Below are 24,150 nucleotides of genomic sequence, written 5' to 3' on the forward strand. Positions count from 1 at the left end.
TAAGAAAAAACATTACACACATTTTAATTTGACATTGGAAGAAAAATAGTATTTGGAAAGGTTGTCAGATAACAAAGATATTATTCTAAAAAAGGCAGACAAGGAGGGAGCATTAGTACTTCAAAATGATGTAAAATATAAGAAAGAAGCACTGACACAATTGGATAATAAGGATTGTTATATCAAATTCAATCATGCCCCCACATTTGTTTATCAACAAGAGGTTAGGGTTATTTTGTAGTTGAGGTTGAATAATTTATGGTTAAATTAAACAGAGATTGACTTTTTAACTATGAAGAATCCACATTGCCTGTATTCTATCTGTTACCGAAGATACATAAGGGTCTACATAATCCACCAGTCAGATATATAATTTCGGCTTTAAATTCCATTAATCAATCCACACAGAGGCGTTAAAAGAAATGTTGCCATTTTCTCAAAAGCTCATGGCATCCAATATTGTTGACAGGCCATCACAAGTTGAGAACACCGTAACAAAGATTAAGACATGCTTCTTAACTAGAGGACATAAAGACTCTGTAAGTGAGAAGGCCCTCACTAAACAATCTATAGATTGCAGGCTAGAGATACAGAAAGGATCACTATAGTGACAAAATTCACAACTGCAAGTAAATGAATTAAAAAGTGTATCAATATCCACTGGAGAGTGTTACAAACTGACGAAACATAGGACAAGTATGTACAAATTCCCCAACATTTGCTTGGAGAAAATCTGAAAGATACTGTATGCTGAACGAAGCAGATGGAAAGGAATATTATACTGTTCCCCACTTCTTAAGTACACCAAAATGGAGATGTTGTAAATGTTTTAATTGCTCGGTTTGTAACAGCCTGAATTGTTAAGATCTATAAAATTAGGAGCAGGATAACATGTATGACAACTCATCTCATATATTTGATAAAATGCCCTTGAGGTTTGTGTTACATAGGAAAAACTAATCGCATGTTAAAACACGATTTATAGAGCATTAGAGCAAAATCAGTCATGTAACAGAGGACACTGAATTAATAAAACATTGCAACATATTTAAGCTTGCTGTCGCCTCATTAAAAAATCCCTGCCTTTTACTCACAAACAGTAATTTTTACGCTACTTGCCTCTCTAACTATTACCCTGTCTCCCTCCTGCCTTTTACCTCTAAACTCTTTTAGCGCCTTGTATTCTCTCACTTGCTCCATTTTTTTAACCTCCTATTAGCCAGTATACATCAAACTCCGTTAAAGTGTTGTTACTATTGCACCTGTTAAAAGAAACATTGCTACGCATATGCTTCATTAAGCATGTGTGTTTGAAGGTGAGTTTAAAGGTGGATATAGAAAGTTCTAGTCAGATATTGAGGGGAAGGGAATTCTTGTGGCAAGTATAGCATTGTGGCAGTTAAAGCATTGCCATGAAATGCTTTACTAACTGCTAAGGTAACCAATGGTTTAACCCATCCAGCCAACACCTCAAGAAGCCTAAATACAGTACCTTCCGTTGGGCAACTATCTCCTACTCCCACAGCAAATATAACCACCCCTCCAGACCGATGACCAAGAACACTATTAGTTAAATTTGACTAAAAGTTGTTTTAGTAATTAAAAAAAAATATATATACACGTTGAAATAATAATAATAATAGTACGAATAATAATAACATTCAAAATACAGTTTGCACATACAACCATTAATTATCCATTACAACCATTGAATACCTATACTCTCTCAATGGGGAGTCTAGATAGCCAAATTGGTAATTAATGTTAGCCTATAATTTAAAAAAATGAACAAAATGAAAATACATTAAAAACTCCCTTCATTACCGTAGTGGCTACCTGATAAACTAAAGAAGGGGTAAACCCCTCCCACCTCACCCTGGAGGACTATCCATCAATCCCAGGGGAACTACCCCCATTACCCACCCCATGTGACGGTGCTAGTTTCCAATCAGGAAGCAGACACACAGGGCTGAGGTAGGGATGAAGAATAACCGACCAGAGCCCAGGGACAGAGTCCTGTTAAAGTATCCATTGTCGGTAAGCAGGCAGGAGGTCAGGGCTTGCGGCAGTGGTGCAAAGTCCAGTAAACAGGCAAAATTTCAGGGCAGGCAAAAAGCAGCGAGGTCGGGGTCACGGCCCGGGGTCAGCAACATGGAAAGCCAAACAGACAAAAGGGTAAAGTGTGACAGCATAGACAACAGGACCTGCAAACGTTAGAACCTTGCTTAGCGACTCCCACCAGGAAGTGCAGCCTAATATAGCAGCCTGCCAGTAACCAAAATGTCCAAATTGAGAAGAAAGGTCGGGCAACCTGGAAAACCCGAACTGGCATCAAAACCCCGCACTGGTCAAGCTGAATCATTACAACTCACCAACAAAACAACACCCCCCTCTGGACTAATGCCCATCATCCCAATTTCCATAAATGTGGTTAATACTGGTTTTGGGCATTAAGCTTAACATAATAAACTTTAAGATGTTTTTATAATAACATTAAAAATATATATATATTGTATATTTAACTTTGTCTTTTATTTGGACAAAGATGAACTTGATGGACGTATGTCTTTTTTCAACCTCATCTAATATGTAACTATTTAAGATGAACAGTTTTATATACATTTTATGCATTTCTGTATCGGTTAGTGGGGGATACAGAAAACTAAAAGGTGAAATGAAATTATAAGGATGGGGGGGATAGATATTGTACATCACAAAATCAATCATTAATTTGATCAATGTGTACAGTATATATGCATACAATATTAAGTATTTCAGCTAGATTTAATTATTTTCTTACATTGTGGTTGTCCACACCTGAACATTATTATGCAGTTAATTTTATTACAATTCCTTATAACACATTCATTATCGATCAAGGTTTCATGTCCAACACACAATAGACTATACCCCTGGCCACCCCCGAATCCCCCCAATAGCTCAAGGATTAGTGAATCAAGCCTTACTTCCACCATATATTCTATGATTTCCGGGACTACCTGAAAGGAATTTTTAAGCCTATTGGAATAAAGTTCCAGGGGTCTGTTCCAGTTCCCTCCTGATCTTCATTTTCTTAGCTTCAGCTGGGTTCCCGTGAGATGTGCATTTGGGTTAAATATCATCTGAGATAAGGGTGCGCTGAACCGGAATTGTCCACAAAGAGCAATCCTGTACTGATATAAAAATGCTTAGTCAAAATGCTTGTTCGGATTGTCGATATCACCAATGATTACACATGGACACAAACACACCAATTGTTAGTCAAATATTGTTTATTGAAATACTTATCTTCGGATTTCATATGCAGATTACAGCAGTCTTGACACCACACACAATGCAGCCAGGGGAACCCCAACATCTCTTGAGATGCCTGGTAATTAGAGTTGCTTATCTGCAACTGCTTTTCTCCAGGACACAAACAGCTTCCCCGTTAGCCTTCAGCTCCTTAGATTATTCCTGAGTGGGATTTACTCCTGTTCTGCCCGACGACATTGTTCTCTGCGCCATCTGCCAAATTGCATGCATGGGTTGTGGGTTCCAGTTAGGCGAGTTAATCCTTTGGGGAGTGTCCTCGCTGATATTTGTAGTCTTTTGATTGTCACAATAATCCTGAAGAGAGAGCCCCATGTATGTGATTTTTTTTATTGATTAGTATTTCTGTATTGGGCTTCATTTCTTGCCTTCCGGCCACTTTGACATAAATTAAGGCTATTAAAATACATTAATAATCCCCTTTCATTGCTTTAGTGGCTAACACTAACGTAATGAAAGGGTTAACCAATCTCGCCAACCCCAGGGAAGCCTAACTACCCACGTCTGGGATAACTAAACCCTTACCTACCCACTACAATCGTATCCCCTCTAGACTAATGCCTAATATCCCTATTAGCCATATGTGGCTAATAGTAGTCTGGGTATAAAAAAAAATACACGGATAAAAAAACCATTACAAATACATTTTACACATGAAACATTGATTGTCAATGTGGATAACAAGGCCCTCTCAAAGGGGAGCAAAAATATCCACATTTACACTGGCGACACACTTTATTCGAGCTCGGCTAGTCCCACGAATTCGGGTATACCCGGATGTATTGAGGTTTGTGACTGTTTTCTGCCCGAGTGCATTGGATTATTTTCCAGGCAGGGATTGAAGCATTTTATTCCCGCTGGCTGCAATACTGCACAGTATATATATATATACTGCATTACAATTCATGAATTTATGCCATCTGGTAGACACGCGAAGCATTGCAGCCTATTAAATCCTAATCATTATCATTTAACAGATCAGCCGCCCGTCAGCCAGGCATGAACCCAGGCTGGGAAGGCAAACGCAACGGGGCTTGTCAGAGGTGAGGAGCGGCGCATTCCAGGTATCTGCCAGGTACATACTGGGTATTTGCTCGAATAAAGTGTGTCGGTGCAGTACAATAAATGGTAACCCAGTAATAAATAAAAAAATATTACCAAAATTAAAATACATTATTACACCTCCTTCATTACCTTATTAGCTAACCGCTAATTCAGGAAGGAATTTATTTTCCCCTTAAGAGTTATCATTGGATGAAATAACACTGTGGTTTTTTTTGTTTGCCTTCCTCTGGATCAATAAGTAAGTTTAGATATAGGATAAAGTATCTGTTGTCTAAATTTAGCATAAATTGAACTTGATGGACGTACATCTTTTTTCAACCTCATCTACTATGTAACTATGTAATGAAGAGGTTAACCCCTTCCACCATCTTGCCCAGGTCAACTACTCCATCCATCGTGAAAAATGTAATACACTATGTTTATATAAAAGGTGTTTCAAGGTTATGCGTACATCAAGGTAGATTAATCAAGCATAGAGCCACAGAGTGGCAGTTATCAGCGTCTGCAACCAGGAACCACCAGAGCTTCACTCTCCTTTCCACCTACAGGTAGGTGAAATGCCAGATAATTGATGACTCTGCCACAGTCTCAATGTCCTGTTAATAGCGTCAATGCGCTTAGTGGATCCTGGGGAGTGGTTGTCCTTTGCTCGCAAGTAGTACACAGGTTCCTCTGCAGACCTCATTGTGTTTCCCGATCAGTCAGGCAGCATGACGGCGTGGTCCCTCGGGCCCTTCTGTGATGTCAGAGCGCCCGGTCTGCTTTGAGTAACAGCGTCTGCGTTTTCTATTTGTTCAACTACTCCATCACCTACTCCCCTGCCCACAACAGAAGACATCTCTTCACACAGAAATGGGCAGTAATCCTTTTAGGCAAATGTGCCTAATAGGAATCTTGCCCTTTGAAAAAGAATAAAAAGAAAAATTAAACAAAATATACATTACAATAAATAAAATCAGAAATACTATGCCATTAAATATAGCCATTCAATAAACACCCCAAAAAATAAAAGTGTTACTTACCCTGCTAAGATAATGATGGGTTTAACTACCAGTGCCATGTTTATTGTGTATAGCGGGGGTGGGTGAAGGTGGTATTTGGCCCTTGGTTGGTGTTTAGACCTTGTGGGGGGGTTGCGGGTGGAGTTAACCCCTTCAATACCTTAGCAGTTAATACAGCTAAGGTAATGAAGGGGTTAACCCCTCCCGCTCCCCCCAGTAGCGCTAAACACCAATCTTTGGGGCTACTACCCCCTTCACATAATGTTTAGCATACGGTACATGTCTGTACCATCTGCTACTTTTTTAAGTAGCTGTCGCCTTTTGCGCTCTAGCTCAATACAAGCTTACTTCACCATATTTGCTTCTCTTCTTATTTTTTAGGTTCATGAATAACTTGCTACTTCAAAATTAGTTTAAAACTTTGCTGTGTCCCTTATACTCTTATATGGCTATAGCAATTGCCTTAACACTATAGGTGCGCCGACGAGTATTCTAAAACTTGCATTGGAAAATCTGGGGAATGGCACCAACAAGACACAGGTACATGCTGGGTACATGCTGCAACATTTCAGTGACATTTCTGCAGAAGGACTAATGACCTATCGGATTAACACAGCAGGGGTCCCTGGCAGTCCCATTCAGTTTGCAGCATGTACCCAGCATGTACCTGTGTCTTGTTGGTGTCATTCCCCAGATTTTCCAAGGCAAGTTTTAGAATATGGGTAGTTGGAAACAAGTTCCAGATAACAGTGCTCAGTATTGATGGAAACATATATTTCAGATAAAGTCCTGATAGAGACACATAATAGTGTATTGGAAAAGCTATAATAAAGCCTAGTGAGATAATTAGACCCAGCGCATGAACATATATAGTGAGGGGTCAATTGGCAATGACTGTCCGTATAGTGGAGACAAATACCTGTATAGATGTATGATGATCCGGTATAGTACTCCACAGGACAAGATTCCTCAATAACTGCACTGATAGTGGTCAGCTTCTCCCCACTATATGATGGAGGAGAAATAATACTCACATAGAAGGCCGCTTATCCTGTTTGCGTGCGTCACGCCAGTCAGTCGTAGTAGAAAAAGTAATCCAAAGATTTGAGCGGAGCACAGCTGCAAGGATGGGGCCAACACCAATGTAAAGCGGTTAAAAAGTTATATTTTAATGGACATGGTGAACGGGGAACATAGGTACCCCGTTCACCATGTCCATTAAAATATAACTTTTTAACCGCTTTACATTGGGGTTGGCCCCATCCTTGCAGCTGTGCTCCGCTCAAATCTTTGGACAAGTTTTAGAATACTGGTCGGCGCACCAATGTCTGCTCCTGTGTTTTCCCTTTCCCTATTTTATCTGTAACTATTGTGTATAGTTTGTACACTGTGGCAGCGTTTATTGTTACATTCTACTACCCATTGATACATTTTGTGCACCTAATCATCTCTATTTCTAGTATATTTCCACATATTAGGTTGCAGCATTTGTTTTCATTAGGTTCTCCAGAATGGAAGAATACAAAGCAAGTATTTTTAATATGAGGGCACTGAGAGGTTTAAATCTATCTAATATTTTTGATGAAGATATCATTTTTGATGACACGATAATTGAGATTGATAACCTTTCAGATCACTTTTTTGCCCTTGAGAAACTCCTAATAAAGGAAGTACACTGGCGACACACTTTATTCGAGCTCGGCTAGTCCCACGAATTCGGGTATACCCGGGTGTATTGAGGTTTGTAACTGTTTTCTGCCCGAGTGCATTGGGTTATTTTACAAGCAGGGATTGAAGCATTTTATTCCCGCTGGCTGCAATACTGCACAGTATATATATATACTGCATTACAATTCATGAATTTATGCCATCTGGTAGACACGCGAAGCATTGCAGCCTATTAAATCCTAATCATTATCATTTAACAGATCAGCCGCCCGTCAGCCAGGCATGAACCCAGGCTGGGAAGGCAAACGCAACGGGGCTTGTCAGAGGTGAGGAGCGGCGCATTCCAGGTATCTGCCAGGTACATACTGGGTATTTGCTCGAATAAAGTGTGTCGGTGCAGTAAAAGATTGGTGGGACATTGCCACTTTAGAGAAATAAATTTCAACAAAAGAATACCAAGGGAATTAAGGTTATTTAAAACCCCAACCATAGATTCCATAGACAAAAGTTTTACTAGTGACTGGAATACACAATTAGATCTCTGCTCTTTTGAATTGATTAAACTTTTGAACAATTTCCCAAAACGTTCATTAGTAAATATTGAATCAGAAATGAAAAAATTACAAACCCTACTTGAACAACATTCTTTAAGAGGAGTATAAAAAAATTGAGAATATATTGCTATATGTTAAGTTTGTTTTTGGAGTCTGTGACATCACACAATCCCTGTGGTGAAGAGGTAGAGAATTGGTACCAGTATATGAAAGGTCCTGGATTTGATTCCTGTATGATATGATATCCTAGTGCATCTAGAGAATTATGAACAATTTATTCAAATATGGACAACAAGGTCCGCTAGCAATATAAAATATAAACCACAATAAACATAAAAAAATAGTAAGTCAAACCAGAGGAGCTGATACCATGAATTGATAGATAAAAGCATTGAGGGCTAAATGTCTCTGAGGATCAAGTAAATATCAATTGACAAATGTGCAGATGCATGTAAACAGGCAATTGAGTCCTGTGTGGTTGAATGCAATAAAAAAGGTAAGGGTTAACTCCAGCAGCACGGCTAAGTAGAGAGAGAGAGAGGTGAACTCCTAGTGTATTATTGAGTAAAGAATTTATTTGACTGGACAATGAAAGTAGCTCACTCACAAACGCAGGATGTAAAGCAGCATTGTATGATAAATTCTCGTGCTCCGTCCCAGCAGTTTGTTTAATTAATGCGAATCCACACTTTACGGTGTCGTCCTCAATCCGGAACCGGACATGGCAGTGTTGCCTCCAATTCAGCTCTTCCAGCAATCTGCACCCGGCAAGAACACTTCCTAGTTCCTCCTGTCTTTGGAATTTCTCTATCTTGTGAATGCCTCTCCTGCGTGTTGACACTACAAGCAAATGACGTCCCTACGTGTTTAATCTTACGACTTCATCAGGGGTTACGTTGACTTTGTGCAGCAGTATAAAATAGTCCCACATCAGTTTGCATTCTCAATAGGTATTAGGTGCTCACAATGACATAACTGATTTTGAATCAGTTGGCACAATAGGTAATAATAAACTCATGTATGTTGTGAACAATCAATGCATGGTTAATACATCATTATATGTGGATAACTAGTGGAGTTTTGGAAAACAACTAAAATGTTAGAAGTGTCTCCTGACATCTTCAATTTAAACTTCATGCTTAGATGAGTTCAAATTTCTATTTTATTATATTATAACATTCTCAATTGATATCAATTAATATCATTAACTTTTTTTGTGGAACCAAAGTTTTCTAATAGAAACTGGACTAATGACTCATCTATTATATATATATATTTGAATGATTGATCTTTTTAAATGATGGTTATACGTGTGTGTGTGTGTGTGTGTGTGTGTGTGTGTGTGTGTGTGTGTGTGTGTGTGTGTGTGTGTGTGTGTGTGTGTGTGTGTGTGTGTGTGTGTGTGTGTGTGTGTGTGTGTGTGTGTGTGTGTGTGTGTGTGTGTGTGTGTGTGTGTGTGTGTGTGATTCAGAGTTAGTATTTTTAATTTATAATTCAAATACTTTACAACAAAGGTCCAATACATTTTATCCCAACCTGCTGAATAATTTAATTTGTTATACATTTAACCTGTAACATCTGCTCTTATAACTATTTATTTTGCTCTGTTTGTTTTTGTAATTGACATTCCAATTCTACAAGCTTATCTGTCAAATTTTTAACTGCATTCTCATAAGATGATTCATGGTTTAATGCGCTAACATCTGGTGTTCAAATTCAACCATTTCCCTCTTTCACTTAAAAATTCCTCACTGCATCTTTGTTTTTTCTTCAGTTCTTGTTGTAACTAATTATATTGGATTCATGTAGACATTGCATTGTCTAAGGGAAATTTTGCAAGATGCATGTTTTGAAAAAATAAACATGCAGTGTGTTGGGCTTGTTTAGACAAAATAATATGAATGAACTTAGTCTGAATTTCTAGTAGCTTTAGTTATGTTCATATTTAAGAATACTGCTGAATTTGTGAAGTCTTTTCCCACATTCAAGATATTTAGCAGAAAAAAAAGGTATTTTTGGCAATGGAATGTTGTATACATATTTTTCATCCGCAGATTTTGTACACCAGCATTTTGCAAAATGGTTAACTTCACAAATCTGCTGAATCAATCTTCTAGGGTCCAAGGTACAGATGTGCAAATGTCTTGAAATGCGGGATGCAAATGTTTTTAAAGCAAAGTTCTCTCTTAAACCTTTGAGTGCCAGGGGGCTGAGGCACCAGATTGCAGTGGCCCCTCCAGCACTCCTGATCACTCTGTCACTGATGTTGTAATCAAAGCGGAGGTGTGCAGGATCAATTTAACGTTCAGATGTAGCAAATTTTACTGTTCCTTGTACCTTGAAAAGGCACGAGATTCATTCTAACGTGGGGGAGCCAATGAAATGACATCACGTGGTTTTTTGGGTTTTATTTATTTTAAATGCAATTCAGTAAGTGTCCATTAAATGGCACATTGAATATCTTTGTCCATGACCGATGTGAGGCTTATGAATGGCATAAGTACTTAACTGTACAAATAATTTTAATAAACACGATTTTTTGTCATGGTAGTTGTCTGTTATATGGTTAAGTGTTAGATCCTACAACTTATCTTAAGGGAAATTAAAATGACTTGTAGTCATGGGTAAGTTTGGGCTATGCTTCTTTCTCCTCCTGTGCAGTAATCCCTGTAAGGGCAAGTATGGCAGGAGTAATCATGGGTTTTCCCCACACAGATGCTCTGCAGTGAGTCAGTGAGATAGTGTCATCAGGCTCTGTGTCCAATCACAGTGACACAGAGGTAGTGCTAATTGGAACTACTTACTTCACAGTACTTCCTGAATTTACACAGTTGTCTCTACGCTTGAGAAAGACTGGTCCACCCTATCTAGACTGTGCAGGGCTCTGCCAGCCTAAGGCCCTCCTTTAGGGGAGCAGAGGGGGATCATTCCTCTTATCTCACTAGGAGATAAGGGAAGAGCTCGGACAGCTTCTAGGGCCCTAACTAGGGGTGATTGTCCAGGGACTTCTTTCGGGTGACAACCTACTGATGTGCGGCTGAAGCACCTTGCTGCAAGATGGGCAGTCTGCCGTGTGTTGGAGAAATAAAGTATATCCATGAATCCACATACTTCTTGCCTGAGCCTGGAATCAATCAGGGAGAAGCTAAAAAGAGAAGTTCTCCTGCAGAGATTCCTCCCTACCAGTCTGGGGATCTGTTGGAGATGGAGGCACTGTACCAGTGAGTATTACTCAGCTCTACCTCAAAAGCCTGTCCTGCTATCCCCTATACCATCGCGGGAGACTCAGGGCCCCATTTGCACCACCATAGACACCGTAACCAGTACACCATTTCCCCTAGGGTACCCAATATGAGATTGGGGGGGTGGGGGGGGGGGACAGGGACAGGGTTACATACTGTTACACCATAGTCATTTTCATGTTGCAAATGTGCATGTAACAGCAGGTTGAGGTTGTCTACAAATGCATGACATCACACATTTAAAAGAATAAAATCCAACTCCTCAACCTACATCATGTATATTCTCAATTAAAAGACATGACTTGGCTTACTATTGTATACACTATGTAAGGAAGGGGAGACAGCTCAATTTTATATAACTGCAAGATAAATATAATTCACGGGGAATTGTAGATGTGCATGGGAACATAATATGGTTTAACACTATTGGGTTAATACTAGTTATAATTTGTAATCTGCCCTTAATATTTGCTTTTAATCCCTTACAACACAATACCACTGCTCCCCCCCCCCCCTCCCCTCATATATCTTACATGGTAATTAACACACAGCAAATAACTGTGGAAAATTACAGTTTTTATAGTCCCCATCCAAATTACCCTCCAACATACTAACCAACCAACCCACTATACTCTAACCACTCACACTACCCCCCAATTTACTCCAACTCGCTCACAAACCACCCTCCCCTACGCATTACCCCCCAACAACCCTCACAAACACTCTTACCCCCCAAGCCTCACCACTCATTCTCTTCCCCAAGTGTCACAAGAAAAAAACACAAAAAAAAAACAGGAACATTGACTGTCTGGCTCTGTCAGTGATTTCCTGGCCATGTCTGTCTGCCCTGCTTCATTTAGAATAACATGTAGCATATAGGGGAAAGGAGCAAATCAGTGTGTTTATTAAAGTACTGTACAATCAGTATGGAAACTAAACATGTGCTGAATGTACTGTATTGTAATAATGTATACTAGTTTATTGTACATAGTGTAAACTACCTGACTTTAAGTACAGTGTGCATTCATGTTTTACACCCTCCTGATTCACCAAAGGACAAGCTTTTCTTCTCTAAAGTAACATTTCTTTTTTTTATTTTATTTTCATTCAGTACACAACAAAACAGCCTCCAACTAAACCCTGCAAACTCCATCATACATATTGTGTTTTTTTTTTGGGGAGGACGGGACAGCTCTCAAATCATTCAACAATGAATCAGCATTGTAGCCATATTTTTATTTATATAGCACAAACAGCTGCACTAAGCACTTTACAAAAGAGACAACACAATAGAGGAATTATAATATAATAAGTACAACAAACAAAATCATACCATAGGAAAGGAAATCCCCGCCCCAGAGAGTTTACAATCTGAATGGATTAAAAAATGTATCATTTTGATTGCACATCAAGTGAGTTTGCTAACAATGTTGAATAAGGCAGTAGGGTGTTGGTGCAAACAAAGGAAATAAAGAAGAGTGCTAGGGAGCATTATGTGTACATTCTAAATCACCTCACACTTTCCGAATAAACACCTCTCACCCCTGATTTGCCCTTTTCTTTATTCCAATACTCAAAAACCCAAGCAGTGGTATACTGGACCACAAGAAGACAAGCGCAAATACCGATTATTATTATTATTATTATTATTATTATTATTATTATTATTATTATTATATCAAGTGATTACAATTGTGAAAGTGAATAAATAACAAAACATAGAAAATTAAATTTTACATTCCTCTCAATGGGTGATGCTCCTTGTGGGGACTCAGTCCAAGTCCAGATAAAGGTGTAAAGGAAAAATGATCAGGATCAAACTCTCATCTGGTATATGTATAAAAAAAAAGGAAGAAACTACACATATAGTGCAAAAGCGTTTGTATTAAACATATTAGGAGAAAATAAGCAATATTGCTCACATACACCGTGAGTAAACAAGGCTATTTTGTTATTAAAGTGTGACCACCTCTGGGACAAATGACAGCAGCGATGTTCGTCAGCAGTCATTCAGAGGTTTGGAGAGACCAGAGGAGGGGGAAAAACAATTGAATATAGGACTCAGGCAATGGGACCACCCTTGGTCACGCAATGGCAAGAAGACTGCACTTCCTCCCTCTCTGATTCTCCACTCGCAGAGGCCGTCCACAGTGGATAATATCAGGAAGAAGGAACTTATTCCTCAGCAGAATGATGCCAAAGAACACCAAAGTCCAAAAAGTCCTTTTACGGCTTGTTCTGTCCAACGCTTTGCGTTTCACTCAAGTTAAGATCTTCCTCAGAGGTAAACTGCCTCAGCAGGTGAAAGGGGAAAATAGTATACTTTTACACACTAAGTGTAATGCATGTATGCCCGCAGACCTGGCCAGTCCCCAGTACTGAGGTGGGTAAGGGTATAACACGCACCCACAGCAGTGAGGGCGTGCCCGGAGTGTGGTAATGCGTTGCCGGGCCTGGTAAGAAAAGGGTTAACGTATACTTGCAAAGTCAGGGGTGCCAGAGATCGGATAGTAATGTCCGTGTGCCAGAGTTCAAGGACTGGAGAGAGCAGCGTAGTGGTGTCCGTAAGCCAAAGTTCAGGGGTTGGAAAAAGCAGTGTAGTGAAGTCCGTAAGCCAAGGTTCAAGGGCAGGAGAAAGCAGAGTAGTCAAATCCAAAGCAGTAAGTTCAAACCAGGGGAATCCAAACAGAAGCAGGAACAGGGACCAGTGCTGAAACAAACAAGGGAGCTAGGCATAGACACTGCACACACAGGAGTCTCAGGAAAGCTGTGCAGAGCAATGAGTAAGTGGACAGAGTGGGGTTATAAAGGAAGGAGAACCAATAGGAGAGAGAGGAGGAGCAGAGGGTTGAGCGATTGCAGCGGCCCCAATATCCCACTTCTATCTCCCCACCCCCTCTTTCTCTCTATTCCCCCATCCCCATTTCTCTCTCCATCTCCTTTATCTCTCCCTCTCCCCAATAAACCTGTCTCCCCATCCCTTCTCGCTCCCCATCCCTATCTCATCTTTCTCTCTCTCTCTATTCCTATCATTCCTCTCTTCCCCCATCTCTGTCTCTTTGTCAGGGTCTCCTAGACCTCCTGCCTAGCCATAGTTCTTCTTTGTCCACTGGGTGTGCTGCTGTCTTCTGTTTCCTCTGGGTTCCTCTGTCTTCCTGTCTGTCTTCTTGTTGCTCCTGTCTCTGCCCTTTATAGCTTCTGCTTCCTGGTTGGTTCAATTGCCTTTGCTTCAAGTCAGACTCCTATCACATGCCTCTGTCTTTGATCCTGATCTGTTTATGTACCTGTACCTGTATTATAGTCTGTTCACAGTAAAGGCTCTTGCTAGTAATCTGGCTTGTCCCTGTTTGTTACCTGATCCCCGGTCTCAGTCCCTGCTCCCCGTTCTCAGTCCCTGCTCCCGGACCTGTCCTGCCCCGCCTGTCCTGTTCCAGTCTCCTCGTTGCTGACCTCTGCTTGTTACCTGACTTCGCTACCTGCCGCCTGCCTCGGACCCTTGCTTGTGACCCCTACTTCACTTCCTGCTTTTCCGGCCACCGAAATCCTACCCGCCACAGGAGTCTCCCGTGACAGAAAGCAAAGGCCACTTCTGGACCTCGCTGGAACAGATTCTTCTTCTTCCTGCACCCTTTACTGCCTGCTGCAGCAGACCACATCCGCATGGTTGAAGATAAGTACTTTCGTTTCTTTTTTGGAAATCCCAGTTGGGAAGGTTTTTTTTTGCTGCTAAGTGTTCTGCAAGAATTATTGCGTTCATAACGAAAAAACATTTTTGCTGAGACTAGAACTGTTGCTGCAGAGACTAGTGCACCTTTCTTAGAGATTTTTCTTTTGTGCAGTGCCTGGGTTAACCCTTGCAGTACCTGTTGCCACCTTTTTAGACTCTGACTTTTCATTCCCTGGACAAGGCTTGTCTCTGCATCCCTGGTTGGACCACTGCTGTTCACAGGGTTCCCATTTCAAAAGACAAGAGTGCTTCCATTATTTTGTTACTGCATACTGTGATTTTTTTCTTGCAATCTGTAGTTCTTCCTATGATTGGTTATAAGGTTTCTGGTTTACCTGCAAGTTCCCCTAAAGTGTGCATTCTCTGTAACCTGTGATATCCCTACGCCTGATATCAAAAGTTTCAGATTTAACTGCAAGGTTCTCTGTCTGATATTCCTATGTCCGATGTCAAAAGTTTCAGATCTACCTGCAAGTTTTCTCTGAATTAGTTTCCTGCTGTCTATGATATTTCTATGCCTAATATCTAAAGTTTCAGATTTAACTGCAGATTTCTCTGTATGATATCCCTACGCCTGATATCTAAAGTTTCAGATTTAACTGCAAGGTTCTGTCTGATATTCCTATGTCTGATGTCAAAAGTTTCAGATCTAACTGCAAGTTTTCTCTGTAGTAATTTCCTGCTGTCTATGATATTTCTATGCCTGATATCTAAAGTTTCAGATTTAAAAACTGCAGGTTTTCTCTGTCTGTATGATATCCCTACGCCTGATGTCTAAAGTTTCAGATATTAAAATGCAGGTTCTCTCTGTCTGTATGATATCCCTATGCCTGATTTCTAAAGTTTCAGATATAACTACAGGTTTCTCTGTCTATGTTTTTTCCTTGCATTTATAAATCTCCGTGACTGATGCTAAAGTCTCAAAAGGTCAGCTCTCCTATCTTGTGTCCCTCTGTGTCTAATATTCCTGTTGTTCATTCTAATGCTTCTGCTTTAAAAACACATTTCCTCTTTACTGGTTTCTTGGGAAGTGTGGTTTCCCCATGTCTGAAATTATGGCTCCCACTCAAACAGTCTTGAGCAGTAAATGTGAACACAGTACCACTGATTCTTCAGAACTTCTCAAAGCAAGGAAGAAGCAGAAAAAGAAGGGAGGCATTACTGTGGAAGTTGCAGAAGGAATTAAGAATGAAAATGTAACCTCAGAGTCTGCATTTGATGAAAGAGATATGCTGCAGCTTAAGGCAACTAACAGACGTATCCCAAGAATAGTGGAAGAAAAGAAAGATGCCCCTACTCAGACGCTTCAAGCTGCACAGAATGCGATTGATTGTCTTTATGGACGTTTAGATAAGGAGCAAGAAGCCAAGGCTGCACTATAAAGCTGTCTATCTGTCACGGGAGACTCCTGTGGCGGGTAGGATCTCGGTGGCCGGAACAGCAGGAAGCGTAGTAGGGGTCACAATCAGAGGGTCCGAGGCAGGCGGCAGACAGCGCAGTCAGGAAACAAGCAGAGGTCCGAGGCAGGCGGCAGACAGCGCAGTCAGGAAACAAGCAGAGGTCCGAGGCAGGCGGCAGGTAGCGACGTCAGGTAACAAGAAGAGGTCCGAGGCAGGCGGCAGGTAGCGAAGTCAGGTAACAAGCAGAGGTCAGCAACGAGGAGACTGGAACAGGAAAGGGAAGCAAGGACAGGTCTGGGGGCAGGGACTGAGAACAGGAACAAACAGGGACAAGCCAGATTACCAGCAAGGGCTTTTCTGTGAACAGACTTCTATGGTACAGGTACAGAAAACAGATCAGGATATCAGAAGCATGTGCATTAGGAATCTGACTTCAAGCAAAGGCAAAAGCAACAGACAGGAAGCAGAAGCTATAAGGACAGAGACAGAAGCAACAAGAAGACAGACAGACAGAGGAACCCAGAGCCAACAGAAGGCAGCAGCACACCCAGTGGACAAGGAAGCTATGGCTAGGTAGGAGGTCTAGGCGACCCTGACATTACTCCCCCCTCTCGAGAGCGTTCTCCGGATGATCCTCCAGGCTCTTCCCGGAGGCCTTGATGAAAAGTGGACTCAAGGTGACCCACCTCTGGTGGTTTGTCAGGGGGCAGAGAGTACTCCACAGGTACATTGGTTGCTGCAAGGAACCACCGAATGGGTGCGTTCAGACCAAAAGCAGGGGCAGAGACATCAGGAATGTGGGCATCAAGGACGGCTGCAGCTTTTCCACTCAAAGCTATTGTCAGTTCAACTCTTTTGGAGTTGAGTCGCGACTCCATATCTCCCAGCGGACTCAGAGTAAAGCTTAAATATGTTGCATCTTCTTCATTTCTGATCTGCAGATGCCGGTACTCCTCCCGGGCATTGTCCAGCTCCAGCTGCAGCCGGACCTTATCACGGGCTGTGTGGTCCAATAATTTGCAGGCATCAGCCATTTTGACCTCATAGCGCTGTGTCAGGCCAGCCACTTGACAGACGGACACCTTCTCTCTCTCCTCCTTTTTGGCAAGCTGTGTCTTGAGCTCAGCGATTTGTGCCTGCAGCGCTGTGAGCTGCTGAGATGTGTGTTCAGCTGCTAGCAGTAGCTCTTCCTCCAGCGAGGCTCTGGTTATGCTCAGTGTGGCCTTCAGCTCCTCATGTTGTTCTTTGGGGACACACTGGGTACTCAAATAATCTTGCAGCATCTTTATTTTGTAGGCAGTCTTGAAACTTCTTCCTGCAGAACTCGCTGCTTTTCTTCAGCATTCACCCATTTCTCCTTGGTGTCCTGCAGATGTGTACGCAGTTCTCGCAGCTGACTCTGCAGCATATTTTCTGCTTGTGTGCGCCGCTCCAGGGAGACACGTTCTTCTTGCAGCACTCTCTCTGCATTCTGCAGTGCTGTCTGCACATCTAACTTTTCCTGGGCCAACTGTTTCTTCTCCTCTCCTAATTCATGGAGTTTCTTATCTCCTTCACTGACTTGGACATAGAGATTCTTGCACTCTTGGGTTAAAGTTTCAAACCTGATATTTAACCCTTCGAAGATTTCTCTTAATGAACATAGTTCTGTGTTGAAGTGGCAACTCTTCTCCTTAAAAGGCTTCCAGCTCTGTAGTAAGCCTGTGAACCTCTTTCTGAGATGCTTCCAGTGCTGCGTCAACTTGAGCCATGAAAGTCTGGTACTGGGCAGAATCAGCGTAGGCCTTCTCCAGCTTACTTGACAAGATCAACCTGTCATTCTCCAACTGATATTTTTCTTTTTCCCAGTTACCCTCTGCTTTTTCCAGCGCTAAATGCATCCTTGACTTTTCTTCTATCAATAGCCTCTTCTCCTCTTCTGATTCATGGAGTCTTTTATCTCCTTCACTGGCTTGGACAGAGAAGTTCTTACTCATTTGGTTTATAGTTTCAAACCTACTATTTAACTCTTCGGAGGCGTCTCTCATAGAACGTATCTCTGTTTTCAAGTAGAATCTCTCCTCCCGAATGACTTCCATCTCTTTTTTGAAGTAGCAAATCTCCTCCTGGGAGACTTTAAGCTCTGTATTAAGCCTGTCAATTTCCTTCATAGAGATTTCCAGGAATTTGTTACTTTTAGAAGCGAGGCGCCGATTCTCAGCAGCATCAGTATATGCCTTCTCCAGCTCAGCTGACATGACATCCAGGTCACACTCCAACTGGTGCTTTTCTTTTTCCTGGAGAACACACTTGGCAATTGCTGAGGAAAGACAGCTCTGTAGTGCAGCGTTGGCTTCTTGCTCCTTATCTAAACGTCCATAAAGACAATCAATCGCTTTCTATGCAGCTTGAAGCGTCTGAGTAGGGGCATCTTTCTTTTCTTCCACTATTCTTGGGATACGTCTGTGAGTTGCCTTAAGCTGCAGCATATCTCTTTCATCAAATGCAGACTCAGAGGTTAAATTTTCATTCTTAATTCCTTCTGCAACTTCCACAGTAATGCCTCCCTTCTTTTTCTGCTTCTTCCTTGCTTTGAGAAGTTCTGAAGAATCAGTGGTACTGTGTTCACATTTACTGCTCAAGACTGTTTGAGTGGGAGCCATCATTTCAGTCATGGGGAAACCACACTTCCCAAGAAACCAGTAAAGAGGAAATATGTTTTTACAACAGAAGCATTAGAATGAACAACATGAATATTAGACACAGAGAGACACAAGATAGGAGAGCTGACCTTTTTTAGCATCAGTCACAGAGATTTATAAATGCAAGGAAAAAACATAGACAGAGAAACCTGTAGTATATCTGAAACCTTAGAAATCAGGCGTAGGGATATCATACAGACAGAGAGAACCTGCAGTTACATCTGAATCTTTAGGCATCAGGCGTAGGGATATCATATAGACAAAGAAAACCTGCAGTTGAATCTGAAACTTTAGATATCAGGCATAGAAATATCATAGACAGCAGGAAACTAATACAGAGAAAACTTGTAGTTAGATTTGAAACTTTTGACATCGGACATAGGAATATCAGACAGAGAACCCTGCAGTCAAATCTGAAACCTTTGATATCAGGCGTAGGGATATCATATGTTGCAGAGAAACAAACTTTAGGGGAACTTGCAGGTAAACCTGAAACCTTAGAACCAATCATATGAAAAACTACAGATTGCAGGAAAAATCACAGTATGCAGTAACAAAATAATAGAAGCACTCTTGTCTTTTGAAATGGTAACCCTGTGAACAGCAGTGGTCCAACCAGGGATGCAGAGACAAGCCTTGTCCAGGAAATGAAAAGCCAGAGTCTAAAAAGGTGGCAACAGGTACTGCAAGGGTTAACCCAGGCACTGCACAAAAAGAAAAATCTCAAAGAAAACTGCAATAGTCTCTGCAGCAACAGTTCTAGTCTCAGAAAAAATGTTTTTTCGTTATGAACGCAATAATTCTTGCAGAACACTTAGCAGCAACAACAAAAAAAAACCTTTCAAAATCCCAACTTGGATATCCAAAAAAGAAACGAAAGTACTTATCTTCAACCATGCGGATGTGGTCTGCTGCAGCAGGCAGGAAAGGGTGCAGGCAGAAGAAGAATCTGTTCCAGCGAGATCCAGAAGTGGCCTTTGCTTTCTGTCACGGGAGACTCCTGTGGCGGGTAGGATCTCGGTGGCCGGAACAGCAGGAAGCGTAGTAGGGGTCACAATCAGAGGGTCCGAGGCAGGCGGCAGACAGCGCAGTCAGGAAACAAGCAGAGGTCCGAGGCAGGCGGCAGACAGCGCAGTCAGGAAACAAGCAGAGATCCGAGGCAGGCGGCAGGTAGCGACGTCAGGTAACAAGCAGAAGTCCGAGGCAGGCGGCAGGTAGCGAAGTCAGGTAACAAGCAGAGGTCAGCAACGAGGAGACTGGAACAGGACAGGGGAGCAAGGACAGGTCTGGGGGCAGGGACTGAGAACAGGAACAAACAGGGACAAGCCAGATTACCAGCAAGGGCTTTACAGTGAACAGTCTTCTATGGTACAGGTACAGAAAACAGATCAGGATATCAGAAATATGTGCATTAGGAATCTGACTACAAGCAAAGGCAAAAGCAACAGACAGGAAGCAAGCTATAAGGACAGAGACAGGAGCAACAAGAAGACAGACAGACAGAGGAACCCAGAGCCAACAGAAGGCAGCAGCACACCCAGTGGACAAGGAAGCTATGGCTAGGCAGGAGGTCTAGGCGACCCTGACACTATCCTCAACAATTGCTAAGTGTGTTCTCCAGGAGAAAGAAAAAGAGCAGTTGGAGAGGGACAGGGTGATCCTGTCAAGTAAGCTGGAGAAGGCTTATGCTGATAATGCCCAGTACCAGAGTTTCATGGCTCAAGTTGGCGCAAAACTGGAAGCCTCTGAGGAGAAGAATTGCCACTTCAACTCAGAACTACGTTCTTTGAAATAGATCTTCGAAGGGTTAAATATCAGTTTTGAAATGGTAACCCAGGAGTGCAAGAATCTCTATGTCTAAGTCAGTGAAGGAGATAAGAAACTCCATGAATTAGGAGAGGAGAAAAAACAGTTGGCCCAGGAAAAGTTAGACGTGCAGACAGCACTGCAGAATGCACACAAGCAGAAAATATGCTGCAGAGTCAGCTGCGAGAACTGCATACACATCTGCAGGACACCAAGGAGAAATGGGTGAATGCTGAAGAAAAGCAGCGAGTTCTGCAGGAAGAAAGTTTCCAGACTGCCTACAAAATAAAGATGCTGCAAGATTATTTGAGTACCCAGTGTGTCCCCAAAGAACAGCATGAGGTGCTTGAGGCCACACTGAGCTTAACCAGAGCCTCGCTGGAGGAAGAGCTAAAGCTAGCAGCTGAACACACATCTCAGCAGCTCACAGTGCTGCAGGCGCAGATCGCTTAGCTCAAGACACAGCTTGCCAAAAAGGAGGAGACAGAGAAGGTGTCCGTCTGTCAAGTGGCTGGACTGACACAGCGCTATGAGGTCAAAATGGCCGATGCCTGCAAATTATTGGACCACACAGCCCGTGTTAAGGTCCGGCTGCAGCTGGAGCTGGACAATGCCCGGGAGGTGTACCGGCAGCTGCAGATCAGAAATGAAGAAGATGAAACATATTTAAGCTTTACTCTGAGTCAGCTGGAAGATATGGAGTCGCGACTCAACTCCAAAGAAGCCAAACTGACAACTGCATTGAGTGGGAAAAGAAGTGCAGAAGGACAGCTTCAAGAGCTGAAAAATCAAATAGCTGGTCTTAATGAGAATTTAGGTGATACCACGAAACGGCAGTCACAAAAAGAGACCACGGAAAGTGAATATGTCCCCTCTGCCGCATGTGAAGAGCCTGATGTATCTGTTCCCGATGCCCCTGCTATGACGTTAGACGGATCCCTGGTGAAGTTCCTTGCTATGCCTACTATTCTTGATGCTGATGCCAACGCTCTTGTGATGAGGATAAATGCACCTCTCACAGATTTCCCATCAGCACTTGACGTACACATTAAGTTGGCCTTCCATCAAGATTTCCCTGAAGAGCCTGGAGGGTTGTCCGGAGTTGTTGCTGATCCCTATGTTCCTGCAAAACATGGAGTGTTTTTCCGAAGGCCATCGTGAGTCGGCCTTCCATCAGGGACACCTTGCTAAACCTGGAGGGTTGTCAGAAGGATCTACTGGCTCCTCTGCTCCTGCTGTGAAGACATGCGCACGTTCTTCTGTTTATCTACGAAAATCTGATGCGTCCTCTGCTGAGCCTGTGACCTACTCTGCAAAGTCAAGCTTACTGCTCAAAGATTCTCTGGCATTTGGGTTGATGCAGCCTGACATTCAACTGTTCCGAGAGAGAATAGAATTCCTCTGTCGGCTTTCTGATTTACTTTTTCAGTCTGTACCTGTGGAGTACTCTCTGCCCGCTGACAAACCACCAGAGGTGGGTCACCTTGAGTCCACTATTCATCAAGGCCTCCGGGAAGAGCCTGGAGGATCGTCCGGAGAACGCTCTTGAGAGGGGGGAGTAATGTCAGGGTCTCCTAGACCTCCTGCCTAGCCATAGTTCTTCTTTGTCCACTGGGTGTGCTGCTGTCTTCTGTTTCCTCTGGGTTCCTCTGTCTGCCTGTCTGTCTTCTTGTTGCTCCTGTCTCTGCCCTTTATAGCTTCTGCTTCCTGGTTGGTTCAATTGCCTTTGCTTCAAGTCAGACTCCTATCACATGCCTCTGTCTTTGATCCTGATCTGTTTATGTACCTGTACCTGTATTATAGTCTGTTCACAGTAAAGGCCCTTGCTAGTAATCTGGCTTGTCCCTGTTTGTTCCTGGCTCCCCGGTCTCAGTCCCTGCTTCCCGGGCTCAGTCCCTGCTCCCGGTCTCAGTCCCTGCTCCCCGTACTCAGTCCCTGCTCCCGGACCTGTCCTGCCCCGCCTGTCCTGTTCCAGTCTCCTCGTTGCCGACCTCTGCTTGTTACCTGACTTCGCTACCTGCCGCCTGCCTCAGACCCCTGCTTGTTACCTGACTTCGCTACCTGCCGCCTGCCTCGGACCCCTGCTTGTGACCCCTACTTCGCTTCCTGCTATTCCGGCCACCGAGATCCTACCCACCACAGGAGTCTCCCGTGACACTCTTCATCCTCCTACTGTCTCTATATGTTCTTTCTACCTACCAATTAGATTGTAAGCCCTTCCGAGCAGGGACTCCTTTTCCTAAATGTTAGTTTTATGTCTGAAGCACTTCTCCCCTTTATGTGCTATTTATATTATTTGTTATCTATATGATTGTCACATGTATTACTGCTGTAAAGAGCTATGTACATTAATGGCGCTATATAAATAAAGACACACATACATACATACACAAATTAATTTAGAGGGTAAAAATATTCCTTCTAGTAATTAGCTCAATTCAAGTCCCTGGAATCAAGTGAAATTTTTATAATGTCTGTATTACCATACATCACAGAGCCAAAAAGCAACGGCACAGGTACCTGTTCTCCTTCATGGTAGAGCATGCTGTGTTTGATACCCGCCAGTACCCATCAACTTGTACTAGATGTTCTGGTAGTGTCAACCTCTCCTTGTAGACATCTTCTTCTAGGTATCCGATTGAATGTACGGAAGCCAGTTTATCGAAGAAGGATTCATCTTGATTGAAGACAGGCAAAGAGATTGTAAAGGACACATACAGGATATCGTTATATGAGCAGGCTGATTGCTTACCATGACAGTGGTGCAAACCTCTTTTTGGGTGTGGGGTCACTCTACCTAAATTCCTAATGGTGGAAATTGCCAATGGTTTACAATCCCCAGTGTTACTATAGGTCTGAGGACAATACCACCTGAACAAATCTTTATCTTTTAGAATATCTGGTACCTTTCCTGACTGTATATTCCTGATGATGTCACTTATTTTATTAAGGACAAAACTGCTGTGCAAATTATTTCCCTACCAACATGGTTATCGCTGACCTTCCTATCATTGACCTCTATCACTTCATTAATTTTGGCCTGGGCCTTATAAAAAAAACTTGGCTATATCATGCATGTTGTACACTGTAAATCTTTCCTCATCAGCGAGACTACTATAGAAGGAAAACCTCGCTCTAAAACCCCTTGCTGGAGAAAGCGTGCTGCCTAGGGATAGTTCAAGGATGGTTAGATGTGTGTATCAAAGGAAATACACTAAAGCGAGACCCTCAATACCCTGCAGGATTGGTTTCAAGACATGTTGGCCTTCTTCCTGTTCAAAGTTGGCAATATGTTTACGAATTGCCTCTAGATCAACACATACTTCAGTCTGACTTTTTGAGACTCGAAAACTGGATTTCCCAAAACAAACTGTTTTTTAACACTGACAAGACTGTAACAATGGTATTTGGGACCAAGACTAAATTTGTAAAGCTTCCAGTGACTGAGCTCCTGATTAGAACCAACGCAAACACCACCCTAACACCTGTCACTAGTTTTAAATACCTGGGCTTATGGTTTGACTCCCACTTAACATTCGGGATGCACATTGATACCCTGACAACCAAGACCTATGCCAAACTAGGGGTACTTTACAGGAACAAATCCTCCCTAAGTCTCCTGGTCAGAAAGCGTATCGCACAGCAGATGCTAATGCCAATTATTGACTATGGAGACATAGTATATGGCTCGGCT

Source organism: Ascaphus truei, chromosome 3 (genome assembly GCF_040206685.1).
Source record: "Ascaphus truei isolate aAscTru1 chromosome 3, aAscTru1.hap1, whole genome shotgun sequence".
In the NCBI taxonomy this organism is placed as follows: Eukaryota; Metazoa; Chordata; class Amphibia; order Anura; family Ascaphidae; genus Ascaphus; species Ascaphus truei.